The 20,754-nt window shown below is 48.9% G+C and overlaps 1 long non-coding RNA gene across 1 annotated transcript; it reads left to right on the plus strand.

Moving 5' to 3' along the window:
* Nucleotides 1–7,623: 7,623 nt before the first annotated feature.
* LOC136626859 (uncharacterized) lies at nt 7,624–20,411 on the plus strand. Its single transcript, XR_010792692.1, has 3 exons — nt 7,624–7,715; nt 17,119–17,213; nt 20,316–20,411. It is a non-coding gene; the product is annotated as an uncharacterized lncRNA (long non-coding RNA).
* The last annotated feature ends 343 nt before the right edge of the window (nt 20,412–20,754 follow it).

A 20,754-nucleotide genomic window follows, 5' to 3' on the forward strand; every position in this document is an offset into this window, starting at 1 on the left:
TTCCGTACCTTCCTTCCTTCCTTCCTGTACCTTCCCTTCTTCCTTCCTCCCTGTTAGGTACTCTGATCAGACACTGTCTTCTGCTTCTGTGTCTTGCAAACATGGGTGTCGTTCCATTCTGTCTGTTCCCTGAGCTTGTGTTTGCTCTCTTCCAGCACTCCCAGGGTTAATAGCTTCAGGCCTCCTCTTCAGCTGATGCACCTTTTCCAATCACCACCCTATATAGCTGCCCTGGGCCTTTGAGACCTTGCTGCAGTGTTGTTGAGAGTTTGTTTCCTTCACTTCATGTCCAACCGCTGCTTCGGCAGCTACCTTGCTACCTCTGTGTTCTTTGTTCGTGTACTCTGTGGTCTGTTGTTCCCGTTGTCCGCTTCTCTGTTTATCCTTGTCAGCTTGTTTCTCCTTTGTTACTAAACTCCCCGGTGGTGTTCTATCTTTGTCCTATAGGTATTTTGGCCCGCCAAGGTAAGTCAGCGCCTAGAGGAAGACTGTGGGGTCGTTCTTATCTGGACGAGTGCTCCGCTTGTTGGAAGGGGTCTTTCTCTCCTGGTTATCAGTTCAGAGCAAGATACCTTTCCTAGTTTCCATTCATATACAGGGCTGTTCATCTGGTATCTTACCTCCCATGCTGGGGTTGGCTGTTCACCTACCCGGTAGGTTGACATGGTGTTTACACATCCACAGTCCTTACAGTACGCTGCAGTCATGGCTAGTAGATGATGCATCAATGTGAGAGGCAAGAGCAAATCTTGGTGTATCTTAGCAATGCGAGTACCCAACTTTCAGATATTTTCCCCGCCATAGCGGTACCGCAGTTGCCCGCTGTTGCGGCTACTGCTGCATCGCCTTCACCAGTAGCCGCCATTTCTGGTCCTGGAGCTTGCCTGGCGGCACCGTCTCGCTGTGATGGGGATCCCAGACAATGTCGCGGGTGTGTTAATCAATGTACCTTGCACTTTGAGCTTTTGTCAATTTTTTCCCCCTCAGATTGCACAAAAATTGCATTTATAGTGTCTCACCTTACAGGTCAGACTTTGACGTGGGTCAGTTCCCTCTGGGAATGCAATGATCCACTGGTTATCAACCTCGGTTTGTTCATTGAGTCCTTTCAAAAGGTGTTTGATGAGCCCGGTCGTTCATCTTCAGCTGTGTCCGCCCTGATGCATCTCTGTCAAAATAAACTCACTATAGGCCAATATAGTTTCGAACTTTGGCCTCAGAAGTAGGGTTGAACAACAAAGCCCTGGTGGCGGCATTTTGGGAGGGACTAGTAGGTCGCATAAAAGATGAGTTGGACGATTATGAGGTCCCTACCTCTTTGAATGCCCTTTTTTTCTGGCCACGAGGATTGACCTGCGGTTCCAAGAGAGATCCAGGGAGGTTATGCAAGAGAGATCTATACGTCTGGCTCCTTGCTTCCAGAGACCACGCTCCTCGCCGCCGACCACTAGCCAGTCTAGCGATCCTGAGCCAAAGCAGGTGGATCAGCTTAGACTATCTGAGGACGAGCGCGCACACAGATGCCCTCAGAACCATTGTATGTATTGCGGATCTCCAGGTCACCTTATTTGTGCTACTCCCCTCAAACCGAGAAACTCTTCCGCCTAGGGTCAGTTGGAGAATCTACCCTAGGTGAGGATTGCTCCTCTCCCAGGCTGACCTTGCCTGTAACCATGGTTCCTTCCGGTGCCCAGGTTTCAGTTGCGGCTTTTCTGGATTCTGGCTCTGCAAGCAACTTTCTCCAACAGGCTTTGGTGGACCGCTACCAGATTCCCATCCGGCGGCTCGAGAAACTACTCATGGTCACTACCGTTATTGGTAGTACCCTCTCTGAGCTGCTGGAGTAGAGAATTGGCGCCCTCCATTCTGAGAGGATTTCCCTTCTGGTGATGCCTAGAGTGACCAGCTCTCTACTTCTGGGTTTGCCATGGTTCCGTTTACACAACCCCACCTTGGACTGGAGTATCGGTGAGGTATTTAGTTGGGGTACCACCTGCTATACCAGGTGCGTGCGTCCTGTCCACTGGTTTACCTTACCATCAAACCTCCAGGGTCTACTGGCACCTTATCAGAGTTATGCAGACGTCTTTGACAAGAAAGAGGCTGAATGTCTGCCACCGCATTGCCCCTATGATTGGGGCACCCCAATTGACCTTGTGCATGGTTCCGTGCCTCCTTGAGGTAGAGTATACCCATTTTCTCTGCTCGAGACCCAGACCACAGCCGAATATGTTACGGAGAACCTGGCCAGAGGGTTCATTCATAAGTCCTCGTCTCCTGCTGGAGCAGGTCTTTTCTTCATCGAAAAGGACTGATCACTACTGCCCTGTATTGACTATGGGGGTCTGAACCCGATCATGATTAAGAATAAATACCCTCTACCCTTGATTCCTGAGTTATTTGATTGCCTGCGTGGCGTTCAGATTTTCACCAAGCTTGATCTGCGGGGTGCTTATAACTTGATCCGCATCCGCGAGGGAGACGAGTGGAAGTCCGCTTTCAATACCCGAGACGGTCACTACGAATACTTGGTGATGCCCTTCGGTCTAGTAAACGCTCCGGGCGTCTTTCAGGAATTTGTTAATGACATTTTCAGGGATCTCCTTCAGCAATATGTCATTGTTTATTTGGAAGATATCCAGATGTTTTACCCCAGATATACCCTCTCACCGGAGGCAGGTTCACACGGTGCTCCAGTGATTAAAGGAGAATCGTTTGTTTGCTAAATTGGAAAAGTGCATTATTGAACACGAGTCACTTCCCTTTTTCGGGTATATTGCCCCAAACAGGGTTTGGAGATGGAACCTGAGAAAGTCTCTGCAGTACTGAATTGGACTCGTCCCTCCGGCCTTCGGGCAATCCAACAATTTCTGGGCTTTGCGAACTACTACCGACAGTTTACCCCGCACTTCTCCTCCCTGATCTCTCCCATCTCTGCTCTCACACGTAATGAAGCTGATGCCAAGCAGTGGTCCCCGGCGGCAGAGTCTGCTTTTCAAGCTCTAAAGGCAGCCTTCTCATTTGCCTCCGTGCTGCACTGATGAGATGGTACTAAGCAGTTCTTTCTGGAGGTCGATGCTTCTTCCTTGGGTGCAGGGGCTGTCTTACTGCAAAAAGAGGCATCTGTCAAGAGGGTGACATGCATTTTTTTCTTAAAGTAATTTCCATGGCAGAGTGAGTTACTAGCTATCAAGATGGCTCTGGAATTCTGGCAGTATCTGCTGGAGGGAGTCTCGCATCCCATCATAATTTACACTGACTATAAAAATCTGACGTATCTTCAGACCGCACAGCGGCTCAACCCCGGCCTAGTTCGGTGGACCTTGTTTTTTTGCACTGTTTGATTTTATATTGTATTTTCAGCCTGACTACCAGAATATTAAGGCTGATGCACTATCCAGAGCATTTGACTGTAACGACACTGAAGAGGTACCGCAATTTATCATTGAACCTGCCAGATTGGTGACCGCAGCTTCTGTTCTGGTTAAGGATATCTCTCCAGGGAAGATGTTCGTGCCTGAGGCCAAGAGGAGAGGTGTCCTCTCCTAGGGTTCCTGTTCCAAACTAGCTGGTCATTCTGGGCAATGCAAGACTAGCGAGTTAATTCGCCATCGGTACTGGTGGCCATCCATGATGCAGGATACCCACAATTTCGTGTCCTCCTGTACCTCCTGCGCCCAGTATAAACCACAGAAACTGAGACCCGCAGGTCTCTTGTGTCCATTACCCATACCTAAGGCTCCCTGGCAGCATATTGCTATGGACTTTATTACAGTGGCTGTACTGTTATATGGGTTGTTGTGGACCGATTTTCTAAAATGGCCCATTTTGTGCCTCTGCCCAGTTTGCCATCTGCCAGTCAACTTGCCGAGAAGTTCATTGATCACATTTTCCTCCTCCATGGCTTTGCTAAGCACATTGTGTCAGATAAAGGGGTGCAATTTACATGTAAATTTTGAAGATCTCTTTGTAAATTGATTGATGTATCAGTAGACTTCTCTTCGGCTTATCATCCACAGTCTAACAGGCAGGTGGAGAGTACCAATCAGATCCTGACCGAATAGCTCTGCCATTTTACCAATGCCCACCAGGATGATTGGGTCAGTCTTCTGTCCTAGGCAGAGTTTTCTCATAACCAGCATGTCAGTGACTCTACACTTCTCCCTTCTTCATAGTATATGGGCATCAACCCAGAGTACCCCTGCCAGTCTCCATGACTTCCGAGGTTCCAGCAGCAGCTTCTTCAGCAGAGAATTTTGCAAAGATTTGTCAGGAGACCAAGGTTAATCTGGAGGGGTCAGTCGCTTCCATGAAGAGGTTTGCTGATGGCAGGCATCGGTCCTCTCCGCAGTTTGTCCCAGAGGATAAAGTGTGGCTTTCCTCCAAACATATCAGGCTGAGAGTTCCATCTTATAAGCTCGCCCCATGATTTTTGGGTCCGTTAGAAGTGTTGGACAGAATTAATTCTGTTTGTTGCAGGCTGTGACTACCTCCCTCCCTGTGTATCCCCAACTCCTTCCATGTCTCCTCAAACCACTTGTGCTCAATAGGTTTTCCCAAAATCCCAGACCAGATGCCACTCAGACAGTTCAGAGAACATCTTCCAGGTGAAGAATATTCTTGATGTTATGAAGGTTAAAAACAAAACCTTTTACCTAGTGGATTGGAAGGGTTACAGACCAGAGGAGAAGTCATGGAAGCCATCAGAGAACATCAACGCCCCACATCATATTCAAGAGTTTCTGCGGAGAACCGGCGAGTGCAAGAGGGGGCAAAGGGGGGAGGTACTTTTAGGTGTACTGGTTAGACACAATCTTCTGCTTCTGTATCTGGCAAACATGGCTGTCGTCCCATTCTCTCTGTTCCCTGAGCTTATATTCACTCTCTTCCACTACTCCTAGGGTTAATAGCTTCAGGACTCCTGTTCAGCTGATACATCTTTACTAATTACCATCCTATACAGCTGCCCTGGGCCTTTCAGACCTTGCTGCAGTGTTTTTGAGAGTTTGTTCCTATCACTGCATGTCCAGCCGCTGCTTCGGCAGTTACCTTGCTTCCTTGCTGTCTGCTTGTGTTCTTCGTTTGTGTACTCTGTGGTCTGTTATTCCCGTTGTCTGATTCTCTGTTTATCCTTGGCAGCTCTTTCCTTCTATGTTTCTGTACTCCCTGTTGTTCTATCTTTGTCCTATAGGTGTTCTGGCCCACCAGGGTAAGTTAGCACCTAGAGGAGGAACGTGGGGTCGTCCTTATCAGGATGAGGGCCATGCTTGTAGGCAGGGGTCTCGCTATCCTGGTTAGCAGTTCAGGGCATCTATTATGGGGCTGTTCATCTGGTATATTACCTCCCACGCTGGGGTTGGCTGTCAGCCATGCTGGATCGGATCTTCACTTACCGGGTAGGTTGACACCGTGGTTCCACATCCACAGTGCTTACATTCACCTTCCCTTCCTTCTGCCCTTCCTCCATCCTGATGAAATGCAGTGGGATCCCGAAAAATCTCTCTACTGCCTACCTTTTTGTATCATAAGAAAACGTTTCAGATTTTCCCATGAGACCCCCTAGTAACACGCCCTATATTATGTCTGCCAGGCGTAGAGGATGTCCATCATCCATCACACCTAACACCATAAAGTCCCTAAAGGGTTTTCTGAACGTTTTGGTAATCAATGTCCAGGGAAGGGCAGCTGCACACACATCTGGTAGTAGTAGTCTAAGGAGCAGTAACCTATCAGTAGTTAGTTTTTGATTTCTTAGCTTTTTCTTTACAATCCGCTTCAGAGGAGTCTTTACTCCGGGGTCTAAGATTGCAGACCTGCGGGTGCTGATGATGCGCTTCGCCAGTAATGGGGTGTCTGGTGCGCCATGTGCTGGTTTAAAGTAGAAAATCCACATAAATATTCCTGAGATATAACGAGAAGTTTGGAATGGTTGTGATGGAGGATTTCTGAGCTGTGATATATGTTGAGTGGGCATATGATATCCCATCGACTCCTTCAGACCTTCACGTGTCCAGAGAACTCCAGGCGCTCATTACAGATCACCGGGCGATGAACGAGAGTTTAATGAGAAACGTGCGGAGTAAGGAGTTCGCCCTGCAGAGCGCTGAGCAGAGAGTAGAGCAGCTGATGGAGGGTGCGGAGGAGCTTAACGCCTCATTACAGAGGACAAGGGACCAGCTTCACAACCAGACGGCCATGAGAAAAAAAGCCCAGATGGAACTAGAGAGAGCGGAGAAGATGCTGAGCGAAGCGCGATCACAGCTTAGTCAGTGGGAGATAGGTAAGTGCTGGGAAGCAGGTGGGATACTGCTAGTTAGCGGAACTACGCGCCCCGCCGTTCATCTATTTATGGCTGCCTTCATGCAGAGGGGTTTTCTTGTTTTGGGATTTTTTTTCTATGTTGTAGAAAAACTTGAATTTCTTGTGTTAACCTCCAGAGGCTGCAGGAGCAGCAGCTATTTTGTGACATTCCTGGTCAGCCCCTTTTAAAGTGACCCTCCGGTTGGGGAACAACATTTTTTGGGCCCTCATCGCAAGCTCCAGCAGCAACATAGTAACATAGTATGCTAGGCTGAAAGAAGACAATGTCCATCTAGTTCAGCCTGCCCCTCCACCCACCCCCCCTCGTTGATCCAGAGGAAGGCAAAAAAAAACAATGAGGCAGAAGCCAATTCACTCTATTTTGGGGGGAAAATTCCTTCCCAACTCCATAATGGCAGTCAGAATAATCCCTTAATGCACCTCTGATAGTTCCTAACTGACTGTAAGACCCGGATCAACAACCTGCTGGTGACCTAATGCCTACATCCTGTAATATCATAGAGCTCTAGAAAGACGTCTAGTCCCGCATAAACTCCTCTATGGGTTCTGCCATCACCACGTCCTCAGGCAGAGCGTTCCACAGTCTCACTGCTCTTACAGTAAAGAACCCCCTTCTATGTTGGTGATGAAACCTGCTTTCCTCTAGACGTAGCGGATGCCCTCTTGTTACCGTCGCAGTCCTGGGTATAAACAGATCCTGGCAGAGATCCTTGTATTGTCCCCTCATGGATTTATACAGAGTTATTTGATCGCCCCTTTGCCGGCTTTTTCTGGGGTGAATAATCCCAGTTTTGATGCCACAGCATCTAGTTCCCCACTAGTTCACTGTGGTGTAGCCAGGTGAGACATTGCCATTGTGACACCAGCCTCCCACTCCAGCGTACCTCAAGATCAGGAAATGGGGAGCAGTGGGGTTAAGCTCTGTACAGAGCCCTCGGTGGGCCAGCATTTGGCATTGGCGACTGAGTAAGAACATTGTGCCACTGCTTCTGTACTACAGGGGCCACAGAGGGGGCAGTATTTCCAAGTGGGGCCACAGAACGGGCAATGTTGCCTTTTACAATGGCTTTTTGTGTTTTTCTTGGTGTTGAAGGGAAGGGGGCGCTGTGCTGTTATGTCCATCCTCGGGTTAAGCCCTTGTTCATACCGGTGATATTTTCTTTAACGCTGGCACTAATCCTTAATTACATTTCACGTTTATGGGTCTGACATCTGTATATCCACATGCGGAATGTCTATATATTTCAGATATTTGCCCAGAAAATTGGATTCTAGTTGGCAGAAAATGTTTACTCATCACAGATGAAGTGAAAAGCTGGATGCAATGTGACCAGTCCTGTAAAAATAGAGACACCAACCTTATTGTCGTCCAATGGAATGATCAGAAGCTTAAGGTACGCCCCAATGATCTGATGAGGGTTTACTTCTGGGCCATGTGTTCAGCGGTGCTATTACTATAAGAGGTAACTGTGGGGCACTATTACTGTGAGGGGATCATTGAGGGCACTATTAGGCCTCTTAAACGCAGGCAACACGATATCGCAACAGTAGTCTATGCGATATCACTGTGTTTTCTCACGGGGATATCGCGATTTTTAAAGCGTTCTTTTGCCAATTTTTGGGGGAGGCTAAAAATATAAGCCCTACCTTGAAAATTAGCCCCAGCTGCATTAAAAACAAAAACATCAGCTAACTGCCACTGTCCACTCCGCTGCACATGTTGTCTATACAGCATCCGAGGAGCGGGCCCACAGCCGAGGACATAGCAGGGTAGATTAAGGCCTTGTCTCGGGGCTCAACCATCTCCTCCCCTGGGGGTAGCTCAGGACTAGACCAAGTTACTGCTGGAGGAGTTTCACAGGAAAACCCAGTATGCGGTTTACCTTAGAGTCCTTTTTGTCACTCGTGACGCCACCGTTCCGTCCTCTGCGGTGAATCCAGAAGTTGAAATAAAATAGTCCACACATAGGGATATTGATATATATGAAATCATAAGCAAAATAGATGTCACCTTTGAACAGGGATGACATCCTTTTTTGAAAAATCAGGGTCAAATATTTGAGGGCTATTAATGAGTAAAATAGATGACATTTGCCTCTGAAAAATAAGTGTCAAGTGACTGATAAAATCCTCAGTAGAACCGTGGCCATTCTCTGCTGGAGATGAAAAAACTCTATATAAAATATTGACAGTATCCTTTCGGCAACAGGATAAGAAAGTGAGGTTATAGAACCTGCATATGTAACGGGTATCGAGCCATCACCTCGTGACATATCCATAAACTATTCCCTGTGCGGGATTAACTCTCACGGGTTTATATTTCGTGGTCATAAATGTATGTTTGTCTGTTCATAGATTGATTTTAAACTACACAATAAAGGCTAAATTTTAATTTTATTAGTCTGTCGGTCCAACCAGTGAGCACATAAAGGGATAACTTTCTGAACAAAACCAGGAAGGTCGGTAAAGCTTGTTTACTTAAATACACTGTCAACAGTTCACAAACTTTACATCAGCCAGCAGGACACCGATGTAGACAAAATAGTGGTGTGAACGGGGGGATTCACAGGATAGCAAAAGAAGCCACAGTCCCAGTTATCTGTGGGGTTCTGCTCCTGGGAACTCTCTTCACTCTCTCTCCAGCTCTCTGCAACTACACACTCACAGTTAGTTGTTACACTTAGAGCTGCCTGGTAGAGATGAGCGAGCACTCTCGTCCGAGCTTGATGCTCGAACTCGAGATGCCCGTTACTCGAGACGAACACCACGCGGTACTCGAGTCAATTGCATTCCTTTCCCCGCATGTTTAGTGCCATTTTCTAGCCAATAGCATGCGGGGAAGGCATTACCACTTCCTCCTGTGACGTGCCAGCCCTATCCCACCTCACAGCAGTGAGTGGCAGGCGAGATCAAGTCACCGCCGAGTACTTACAGCAGATTCAGAGGAAGAACAGCTGGACGATGAAGTGACTGACTCCACCTGGTTTGCTAAGCCTACTGAGGACAGGGCTTCAGAGGGGGAGGCAAGTGCAGCAGCAGGACAGGTTGGAAGAGGCAGTGCGGTGGCCAGGGGTAGAGGCAGGGCCAGAGCGAAGAATCCCCCAACTGTTTCTCAAAGCACCCCCTCGCGGCAAGCCTCCGTGCAGAGGGCTAGGTGTTCAAAGGTGTGGATGTTTTTTGTGAGAGCGCGGACAACCGACAAACAGTGGTGTGCAACCTGTGTCGCACCAAGATCAGCCGGGGAGCCACCACTACCAGCCTCACCACCAACAGTATGCGCAGGCATATGATGGCCAAGCACCCCATAAGGTGGGACGAATGCCATTTACTGCCTCTTTCCCTGTGCCCCAACCTGCCACACTGATCCAATCCCCCTCTCAGGACCCAGGCATGAGTGGCTCCCGGCCTGCACCCACACCCTCACCTCCACTGTCCTCCACCCCATCCAGCAAATGTCTCTCAGCGCAGCGTTCAGCTGTTGCTAACACAAGCGTTTGAGCGAAAGCGCAAATACGCCGCCACCTACCCGCACGAACAAGCTTTAAACGTGCACATTGCCAAATTAATCAGCCTGGAGATGCTGCCGTACAGGCTTGTGGAAACTGAGTCTTTCAAAAACATCATGGTGGCAGCGGTCCCGCGCTACTTGGTCCCCAGTCGCCACTATTTTTCCCAGTGTGCCGTCCCAGCCCTACCCAGCACATCTCCCGCAACATAAATCGTGCCCTAACCAACGTGGTTACTGGGAAGGTCCACTTAACGATGGACAGGGGGACAAGTACTGGTGGGCAGGGCCACTATATCTCCCTGATGGCACATTGGATGAATTTGGTGGAGGCTGGGACCGAGTCAGAGCCTGGGACCACTCATGTCCTACCCACACCCAGAATAGCGGGTCCTACTTCAGTGCTGGTATCTGCGGCACTTTATGCCACCTTCTGCAAACCCTCCCTCTCCTCCTCCTCCGCCACCTCTACCTCTCAATTAAGAAATGTGAGCACGTCGCCAGCAGCAGGTAGCGCACGGCGCGGCAGCAGAGCTGTCGGCAAGCGTCAGCCAGCCGTGCTGAAACTAATCAGCTTAGGTGACAAGAGGCACACGGCCCCCGAGCTGTTGCAGGGTCTGACAGAGCAGACCGATCTCTGGCTTTCGCCACTGAGCCTCCAACCAGGCATGGTCGTGTGTGACAAAGGCCGTAACCTGGTGGCGGCTCTGCAGCTCGGCAGCCTCACACACGTACCATGCCTGGCCCACGTCTTCAATCTGGTGGTTCAGCAGTTTCTGAAAAACTACCCACACTTGTCTGACCTACTCAGCAAGGTGCGCCACGTCTGCGCACATTTCCGCAAGTCTACCATGGACGCTACCACCCTGAGGACCCTGCAACATTGGTTTCAGTGCCAGAGCACTGATTGCTGTGCGACGTGCCAACACGCTGGATTTCTACGCTGCACATGTTGGCCAGGCTGTATGATCAGCGTAGAGCAATAGTGGAATACCAGCTGCAACATGGGCGGCGTAGTGGTAGTCAGCCTCCCCAATTTTTTACTGAGGAGTGTGCCTAGATGGCAGATATCTGCCAGATCCTCGGAAACTTTGAGGAGTCTACCTAGATGGTGAGCGGCGATGCTGCAATCATTAGCGTTACCATTCCACTGCTTTGCCTGCTGAGAAGTTTGCTGCAAAGCATACAGGCTGACGCTTTGCGGTTGGAACAGGAGACGGGGGATGACAGTATGTCGCTTGATAGCCAGACCACCCTCATGTCTATATCTCAGCGCGTTTTGGAGGAGGAGGAGGAGGGGGAAGAGACAGCTGGGCACACTGCAGAGGGTACCCATGATACTTGCCTCTCATCTGTTCAGCGTTTATGGGCTGAAGAGGAGGAGGAGGAAGATCCTGAAAGTCATCTTCCTAGTGAGGACAGCGATGTGTTGTGTACAGGTACCCTGGCACACATAGCTGACTTCATGTTAGGCTGCCTTTCTGGTGACCCTCACGTTAGACGCATTCTGGCCAACACGGATTACTGGGTGTACACCCTTCTCGACCCACGGTATAAGGAGAACCTTTCCACTCTCATTCCCAAAGAGGAAAGGAGTACGAGACTGATGCAATAACACAGGGTCCTGGTGGAAAAAGTGATGCTAAAGTTCCCATCTGACAGCGCTAGTGGCAGAAGACGCAGTTCAGAGGGCCAAGTAGCAGAGGAGGTGCGGGGATCAGGCAGCATGCCTAGCGCAGGCAGGGGAACACTCTCCAAGGCCTTTGCCAGCTTTATGGCTCCCCAGCAAGACTGTGTCACCACTCCCCAGTCAAGGCTGAGTCGGAGGGAGCACTGTAAAAAGATGGTCAGGGAGTACGTAGCCGATCGTACCACCGTCCTTCTGCTCCATACAACTATTCGGTGTCAAAGCTGGACACGAGGCACGAACTTGCGCTGTATGCCCTGGAGGTGCTGGCCTGCCCTGCCGCTAGTGTCTTGTCGGAGAGGGTGTTTAGTGCAGCTGGGGGAATCATCACGGATAAGCGTACCCGCCTGTCAACTGCCAGTGCCGACATACTTAAAGTCATAAAGATGAACAAAGACTGGATTTCCTCAGCTTTGAGAGCAGCCGAACCTAATGATTCTTTTCGCTGCAACTAGATACAAAAGCATTCTCTATCACTGGAAAAAGGGGGGGGGGGGGGGAATAAGCTTTGTGAATCACTCTCGGATATTATTACTCCTCCTCCTAAAACAGCATGTCATCACGCTGAACTGCCAATTTTTTGGCGGCCCAAAATGTGGTTCACTGATGGAAATGCAGGGCAACCCGCCGAATTATCATGGCATCATTAATAGATTGCTGGTCTGCATGGTGAACTACATATATGAGAATGGTCTGGCACCCTGTATCCACTATGTGTGGGAGTGTATGCGAAGCATCCACCCCCCTCATTATCAAGAGGCAGTGTGAGTGGTTGTTTTATCGGTGTCTTGCACAGGTGTTATTGCCTCCTCCATTTGGTAGTCAGCTACCTGCATGGTGAGAGGATGCATCTATATGCCCTCCTTACCCAGTAAGTAACGGCCATTTTCTGTGATTGTTTTTATTTCTTGATTTCCCCTTCTGTGATGCATTTATATTAGTGTAGGGACCCACTACAATGCAAGGAACCGTGAAGTGGTTAGTGGGCTCATGTGTCTTGGCCAACATCCAACCAATGCCTTGCAGTTATTATCTATCATTCACATGCAGTGTGGCATTAAGACTCCAGGGGGAGCCCAGGGTGGCAGTGCCAATGTGGTTCACTGATGGAAAAGCAGGGCAACCCGCCGAATTATCATGGCGTCATTAATAGGTTGCTGGTCTGCATGGTGAACTACATATATCAGAATGGTCTGGCACCCTGTATCCACTATGTGTGGGAGTTTACACCAAGCATCCACCCCCCTCATTATCAGGAGGCAGTGTGAGTGGCTGTTTTATCGGTGTCCTGCACAGGTGTTATTGGCTCTGCCATTTGGTAGTCAGCTACCTGCATGGTGAGAGGAGGATGCATCTATATGCACTCCTCACCCAGTAAGTAACGGCCATTTTCTATGATCGCTACATTTTTTTTACAATTTTTCATATTTTCAAAAGTATTGATACTTTAACACAGTATTGATACTTTTACAGCGAGCTGTATCTTTAAAAAAATATTTGTGGGTTTCACCTGCCCTCGCAGTTGAGCAATTTTTCAGGGGTACACTTGTACTCTTGGTACACTACTTTTTCTGGCCCACGCCTATACTGTTATCTAACTAATTTTCCGGCCTTCACCTACACTCTTGGTAACCAATGTTACAGGGGTCTGCCTATACTTCTGCTACAGAAATGTTACGGGGGTCTGCCTATACCTTTGCTACAGAAATGTTACTGGGGTCAGCCTATACCTTTGTTACAGGAATGTTACTGGGGTCTGCCTATACTTCTGCTACAGAAATGGTACTGGGGTCTGCCTATACTTCTGCTACAGAAATGGTACTGGGGTCTGCCTATACTTTTACTACATAAATGTTACAGGGGTCTGCCTATACCTTTGCTACAGGAATGTTACTGGGGTCTGCCTATACTTCTGCTACAGGAATGTTACTGGGGTCTGCCTATACTTCTGCTACAGAAATGTTACTGGGGTCTGTCTATACTGTTACTACAGAAATGTTACTGGGGTCTGCCTATTCTTCTGCTACAGAAATGTTACTAGGGTCTGTCTATACTATGGGTGCACAAAAACTTCCCATAGCGGTGTCTTACCTGTCTGGCACAAATACACTGATTGACTTAGGTAGGGTGCAGAGTGCAGATGGCTTTCCCCTTGCGGTGTTGAGCTTTCTGACACCTACGCAGAATGAATTGTGTGGGGTCACATGGATTTCCCATTGCTATGTAACTCAGGGCACCTTGGGTCACACAAGATGGAGGCTGGGACCGAGCCTGACCAAGGGCCCGCTCACATACTTCCCACGCAGACTACAGCGGGTCCTACCTCGGTCATGGTTTCTTGGCCTTGTAATGCCACCTCCTCCTCCTGCTTGGGGTCAGGGGATCAGCACTGGGCATCATGTATTTGCTCTCGTGTTACCACAGTTATCTGAGGCACTGGTTTGGGCCAAACAAAAGGAGTGTGACTGCACTAATGAGACATTCACAGCTGCACTAGCATCGGAGTCTGCTTTATGCCCACGATTGCTGAGGGTGTGGGCAGAGGCCGTGGTCCTCGGCGGAGTGAAAGTCTGCCATGTTTGGGCACTGTAATTGCTTCATGTTTAATACTTTCCTTGGGTTCCTTTGGCTCGCCTCTGGTGTGGGTGCACAAAGACTTCCCATAGCGGAGTTTTACCTGTCTGGCACAAATACACTGACTGACTTGGGCAGGGTGCATAGTGCAGATGGCTTTCGCCTTGCGGTGTTGATTGAGCTATCTGACACCTACACAGAATGAATTGTGTGGAGACACATGGATTTCCCATTGCTATGTAACTCACGGCACCTTGGGTCACTGTGTGATTCCCACACAGAGTATTGTGGGTCCTACCTCGGTCATGGTTTCTCAGGCTTATTATGACACCTCCTCCTCCTTCTTGGGGTCTGGGGATCTGTGTTGGTCGGCATGTATTATCTCTCGTGCTACAAATTACCACAGTTATCCGAGATACTGGATTAGAGCGTTCACAGGAAGCATTAGTAATTTCATGAGACTTTCACAGGGCCACTGTATACCTGTGGTGGTTACTTTTGCGACACCTCCTGCTTCAAACAAACCTTTGGTGTTAGTATGCGCTGCTGCATTGTGGAGATGTGTAGAAGTGCTGGCACCTGAGTCCCCTTTATGCCCACGTTTGCGGCTCCTGACAATTTTGCGACTGCGCTGCCACGGGATTGGAATGATGATCGTACGTCAATTTATCATCGATTCTCAACAGCATTGTGGACTATCGCCCCGCCCCTTTCAAAGATGGTCGCCGCCTGGCCTTGCCAACCCTCTGCAGTGTGTGCCTCCGGTTCCTCCTCATCGCAGACACACTTATAAATAGACATGAGGGTGGTGTGGCTATGAGGCCAGCGTGTGGCATGAGGGCAGCTGAAGGCTGCGCAGGGAAAATTTTGTGTGCGCTGTGGACGCAGGGTTGTGCGGGGGGGTTGGGCAGCATGAAACCCAGGAGAAGAGGCAGCGGTGTGTCTCACAGACAGGGATTGTGCTTGGTTGCAGGTAGTGTGGTGCTTAGCTAAGGTGTGCCTTGCTAATGAGGGTTTGACCGAAGTAAAAATTGTTAGGGGGGTGATGCCAGACTTATGCCCCCATTGTGGCCTAATAGTGGGACCTAGGAGCCTGAGATGCAGCCATGCATGCTGCCCCTGCCCTATCTGTTTCTGTGACTTTCTGATGTTTTCTGGTGTTTGACAATTCATCAGCTATGCGGAGCAAAAATGCTCGAGTTGCCCATTGACTTCAATGGGGTCCGTCACTCGAAACGAACCCTCGAGCATTGGGAAACGTGCGACTCGAGCACCCGAGCATTTTGGTGCTCGGTCATCTCTACTGCCTGGCAGTTCCTCTCTCTCTCCCTTGTTCTTCATCTTCATTTTAGCACCGAGGATGCCTTGGACTTGCTCCCAGTGTAGACATTAGGTCATCACTCTGCCTCTTCTATCCTAGGGATTCTCGTAGGATGAGGTATTGTTTTTCCTACTCACTAAAAGGCTCTCTCTCTTCACCAAACTCCAACTCAAACTCTTGCCAGATCAACTCTTTTGTATACAAACTCAAAAGCACTCTCCTGCAGAACCTCTTGGAAATATAAATAAATATATAACAGTCATATGACACACAACAGGATACATTTTTCAGACATAACCCATTCAGTGCTGTAGAGGTACAGTACACACCACAATGCATACACACAGAAGACACTGACAATACAAAGGCACAAGACAAACACATGCATATTTATGGAGAGACCCCATTAAATCTACAGGTCCCTGGCACTTGTCTTCAGGCAACTCTTCCTGGTCAGGGGTTTGAAAAACTCCACCTCCAAGAAACGCTGCCTCTGATTGAGTGAGCCACAGCGCTCAAGAACCAATCAGACATTCATTGAATAGCTGTGATTGGTTCATCGAGCATCGGTTTTGATTGGCTGAGCCGCAGTGCTCGAGAACCAATCACAGCCACTGCTCCCTGGACATGGGTATTTTGAACCGCTGACCAGGAAGCACTGAGAGAAAACTACGAGCAAGTGCCGAGATCTGCAGAGAAGACATACGGCAGAGTGGACAGCGGCTGTTAGGTGCTGTTTTTTTTTAATGCAGCTAGGGCTTATTTTAGGGCTTCTAAAGTAGGATTTCCTACTGTAAAAGTTGCATTGCACCACATGAAAACAGTGAGAAGTACTACTGCTGTGAGGGAGTCGCTCTTACCGTGATGGGTAACTGAAGGGCACTATTGCTGTGAAAGATCACTGTGCGGCATTATTACAGTTAGGGGGTCACAGAGGGGCACTTTTGCTGCAAGGGGGGTCACTGAGGGGTGCTCTTACTGTGAGGTCATGGAGAGACGCTATTACTGTGAGGGGGTTCACTGAGGGGTACTTTTACTGTAAGTGGGGTTACTGAGGAGCATTATTACTCTGAATTGATCACTAAGGGGCACTATTGCTGTGAAGGCACTGAGAGGTACTATTTATTGTGAGGGAGTGACCAAGGCGCCCTATTTATTGTGAGGGGGTCACTAGAGGCACTATTGCTATGAGGGGGTCATTATTACTATAAGATAATCACTGGGGGTAATAATATTGGGAGAGGATCATTCGAGGGAGCATAGTTACTGTTAGGGGATCACTAAAGAGCACTATTACTGTTAGGGTCACTGAAAGACTATTACCATAAGAGGGTCACTCAGGGGCACTATTACTGTCAGAGTATCACTATTACTCTGAAAGGATCATTGAAGGACACTAACTGTGAGAAGGTTATTGAGGGGCACAGTTACTGTGAGGGGGGTCACTGAGGAGCACAATCACTTTGAGATGGGCACTAGTACTGTGAGGGGGTCTCTGAGGGGCACTATTACTGTGATGGGGGTTACTGAGGGCCACTGTTTTTGTGATGGGGACAGTAAGAGTGTGGCTTAGTGTAAAAGGGGAAGGGCCTGATAAGAAACCTTGCCACCAAGCACCGTGTCTCACTAGAGTTGTCCTTTTTCTTGTTGTTCAGTAGTTGGGAAGTCAGCTTTGACAGCTCTTGATTTATAATTGATCACTATTTTCAGGATTTTCTGTCTAATAAAACCGAAGATTGCTGGGTCGGGAAGGAATTAAGATGGGAGCAGCGCAGCCGCATCTGGGAGTGGCCAAATGAGTACAGGTGAGTCGGTGATGTATTCTTACCTCTGTCTATTAGAAGACCTATACTCACGACGCCCAGCACAAAGCTGAAGTGTTGTCAGCAGCACATCCATACACCAAGAGCTGGGAAGCCGTGAAAGGTGTGCGCCAAATGTATGGATTCAGACCCGAATGTCCAGCACAATCTTCACAAAGGGAGGGCTTACTGAGCATGCAGGGGGTCAAAAGCCATTCGTCCTTTAACTCGTACTAGAAATCCCTTTATTTTCTCCACATATAAAGCGATGTTTTGAGCACCAGTTGGCGCAGCTTCTTAAGGTGGATCTGCTACCAAAATACAGCGTCTTATGTAACTGCAGTATATGCTGTATTCGATCACGTGGCACAAAAGATGCTGCAGTGCACTTTTTGGAAAGTGCGCCAAACGTTGGTGCATTTTTGATGTATAATGTTGCATCTCATTTTTGACACGTTATATAGAAAATGCACCTAAAACAATAATCCAGTGTTCCATGCTTGGCAAAGGGCCTGGCTTATAGGGAAAAGGTGTGGCTTGTCAGGAAAGAGGGAGTGGCTTAAATGCAAGTTTGCCAAAAAGTAAACCAACTAATAGATGGTATAAAGTTAGTGAAAAGCGCCTAAAAGTGCCCCGATTTACCTTCCAGGAGAACCACTGATAGATCTGGAACATGTTAAGACTGTCAAATCTGTCCTCTCTAAGAGTATTAGAAAATCTGCTCCGCTGTCTGCAGAAGGCAGAAGACAGGAGAGGACAAATATATGGGGAGGGAGAGGTGGAGGGTGGAAAGGGGAGGGAAGGAGAAAGAATAGCAGCAGAAGAGGGGAAAACAGGAGAGAATAGGAAAAAACAAGGGGAATGGGGAAAAGGAGAGAGAAAGGAGAGGAACAAAACGGGGGCGTAACAAGGGAGCAGAAGTAGCAGTTAAGGCCAATTACACGGAGCGATGATTGCTCAAAGATCACTCAAACGACAGTATTAGCGACAGCCTTGAGCAATCATTTTGCATAAAAATTAATTGGTATTTAAGTAGGTACTTATGTGAATGAAGCCTTCGCTGAATAGCCTTATCTGCGCTCAGATCCTTTGTTCTCCATAGGGAGATTATTAGAAAACAGCAGCATTATATCTACTGCCTGTAGATTAACCAACTTTACACTTTCCCAAGGATGCTTTTACCCATAACGAAAGAACAGCATTAAACCAAACTGTGTGGGTAAGTGGGGCCGGCCTCAGCTCTATTTAAAACAAACGTACGTTTTACCGTATCCCTGCTCCACTTCTCCACTAATTGAACTGTAACTATTTTATCCATGGCAAAACTCCTTCAAAAGCCCCGCCTGAGGACCTTCTGCTTTAAACCTCCCGGGCATGGACCCAAACTCCGCCTTGTACGACATAACTGCTAGGACGACTTGACACTCAAATCTGTAAAGAAAAACAACCAACCAACCAAAAAGGGTCTGGATAGGGCAGGGACTTCAAACAGCACAGGCAGAGGATGGCCACTCCTCTTTCTCCAGCTCTTATATTCTCAGCCAACGACCCTTTTCCTTAACCCTTTAGCTCCTTGCTCAATATTAACCAGCCACCTCAGACTTCCCATTTAAAGGAGCATCACCTGCAGTCACTGGCTGTTTCATCAATTATTTTACGGCCTATCAGGCACGTGGCAGGTGGGGCCGTGGTACAGTTTTTGATTGCAGCATCAAGTTGCATATCAAGAGAAAAGAAAAGAGAGGGGAGAGACAAGACAGCAGAAGAGAAAACAGACAATAGTGGAGCACCGCACCATGAAGTAGACGCCCTCCGGTACTGGTGGATGTGTCACCGGTGGGCTCTGGGTCACCAGCCGGTGTCCGCTATGAGGTGTGCTGACGTACTGTCTGGAATCTCTGGTAATAGTGGCCCTGTGGTTATAATGGAGCACCGCACCATGAAGTAGCCGCCCTCCGGTACTGGTAGATGTGTCACCAGTGGGCTCTGAGTCACCAGCCAGTGGCCACTATGAGTGTGTGCTGACATACAATCTGAGATCTCTGGTAATCGTGGCCCTGTGGTTATAATGGAGCCCGCACCATGAAGCGGCCTGCCCTCCGATACTGGTGAATGTGACACTAGTGGGCTCTGAATCACCAGCCGGTGGCCACTATGAGTGTGTGCTGACGTACTGTCTGAGATCTCTGGTAATAGTGGCCCTGTGGTTATAATGAAGCACTGCACCATGAAGTAGACGCCCTCCGGTACTGGTAGATGTGTCACCGGTGGGCTCTGGGTCACCAGCCGGTGGCCGCTATGAGTATGTGCTGACGTACTGTCTGGAATCTCTGGTAATAGTGGCCCTGTGGTTATAATGGCGCACCGCACCATGATGCGGCCCGCCCTCCGGTACTCGTGGATGTGACACCGCTGGCCTATTGGTCAGCAGCCGGTGGCCACTAGGAGTGTGTGCTGACGTACAATCTGAGATCTCTGGTAATAGTGGCCCAGTGGTTATAATGGAGCACCGCGCCATGAAGCGGCCTGTCCTCCGGTACTGGTGGATGTGTCACCGGTGGGCTCTGGGTCAGCAGCCCGTGGCCGCTATGAGTGTGTGCTGACGTACAATCTGAGATTTCTGGTAATAGTGGCCTCATGGTTATAATGGAGCACCGCACCATGAAGCGGCCTGCCCTCCGATACTGGTAGATGTGTCACCGGTGGGCTCTGGGTCACCAGCCGGTGGCCACTATGAGTGTGTGCTGACGTACAGTCCGAGGTCTCTGGTAATAGTGGCCCCGTGGTTATAATGGAGCACTGCACCATGAAGCGGCCTGTCCTCCGGTACTGGTGGATGTGTCACCGGTGGGCTCTGGGTCAGCAGCCGGTGGCCGCTATGAGTGTGTGCTGACGTACAATCTGAGATCTCTGGTAATAGTGGCCCAGTGGTTATAATGGAGCACTGCACCATGAAGCGGCCTGCCCTCCGCTACTGGTGGATGTGTCACCGGTGGGCTCTGGGTCAGCAGCCGGTGGCCGCTATGAGTGTGTGCTGACGTACAGTCCGAGGTCTCTTGACATCTTTGTCCTGTTTAATATTTTTTACTGTGATTTCTATTGTAGGACAAACAGGGAAAGTTGTTGGCAAATCAGAAATGGGAACTTGATGGACGAGGGCTGTGCAGAGAAGAAAAGATGCGTCTGCGAGAGGAACCTTGTCCTGGTGATACTCCCCAACTATAAACCTCTGCGATTTGATCTGTGGAATACAAAATATAACTGCTGGAGTGAATGGTGAACCGAGGGTCTCTGCCCTAAATATTCATGTCTCCTAGGTCTTCCAGAATGCCCTCATGGACTCTGTCTGTATATAGGGGATTGGTTGCTCCACTCCCAATACACATATTATTGGATCAATCAGCAGAGAAATTGGATACAAAGTAACAGAATCCATACAACACACAAGCTCCACCCCTGCCGGGATATTTCCCTTAACTTCATCAGCCCCAAATCCTCTGCAAAGACATAAAGTTACATGATAAATTCTGTGCTGTCTGCAGTA

This window comes from Eleutherodactylus coqui, chromosome 5 (genome assembly GCF_035609145.1).
Source record: "Eleutherodactylus coqui strain aEleCoq1 chromosome 5, aEleCoq1.hap1, whole genome shotgun sequence".
Classification (NCBI taxonomy): domain Eukaryota; kingdom Metazoa; phylum Chordata; class Amphibia; order Anura; family Eleutherodactylidae; genus Eleutherodactylus; species Eleutherodactylus coqui.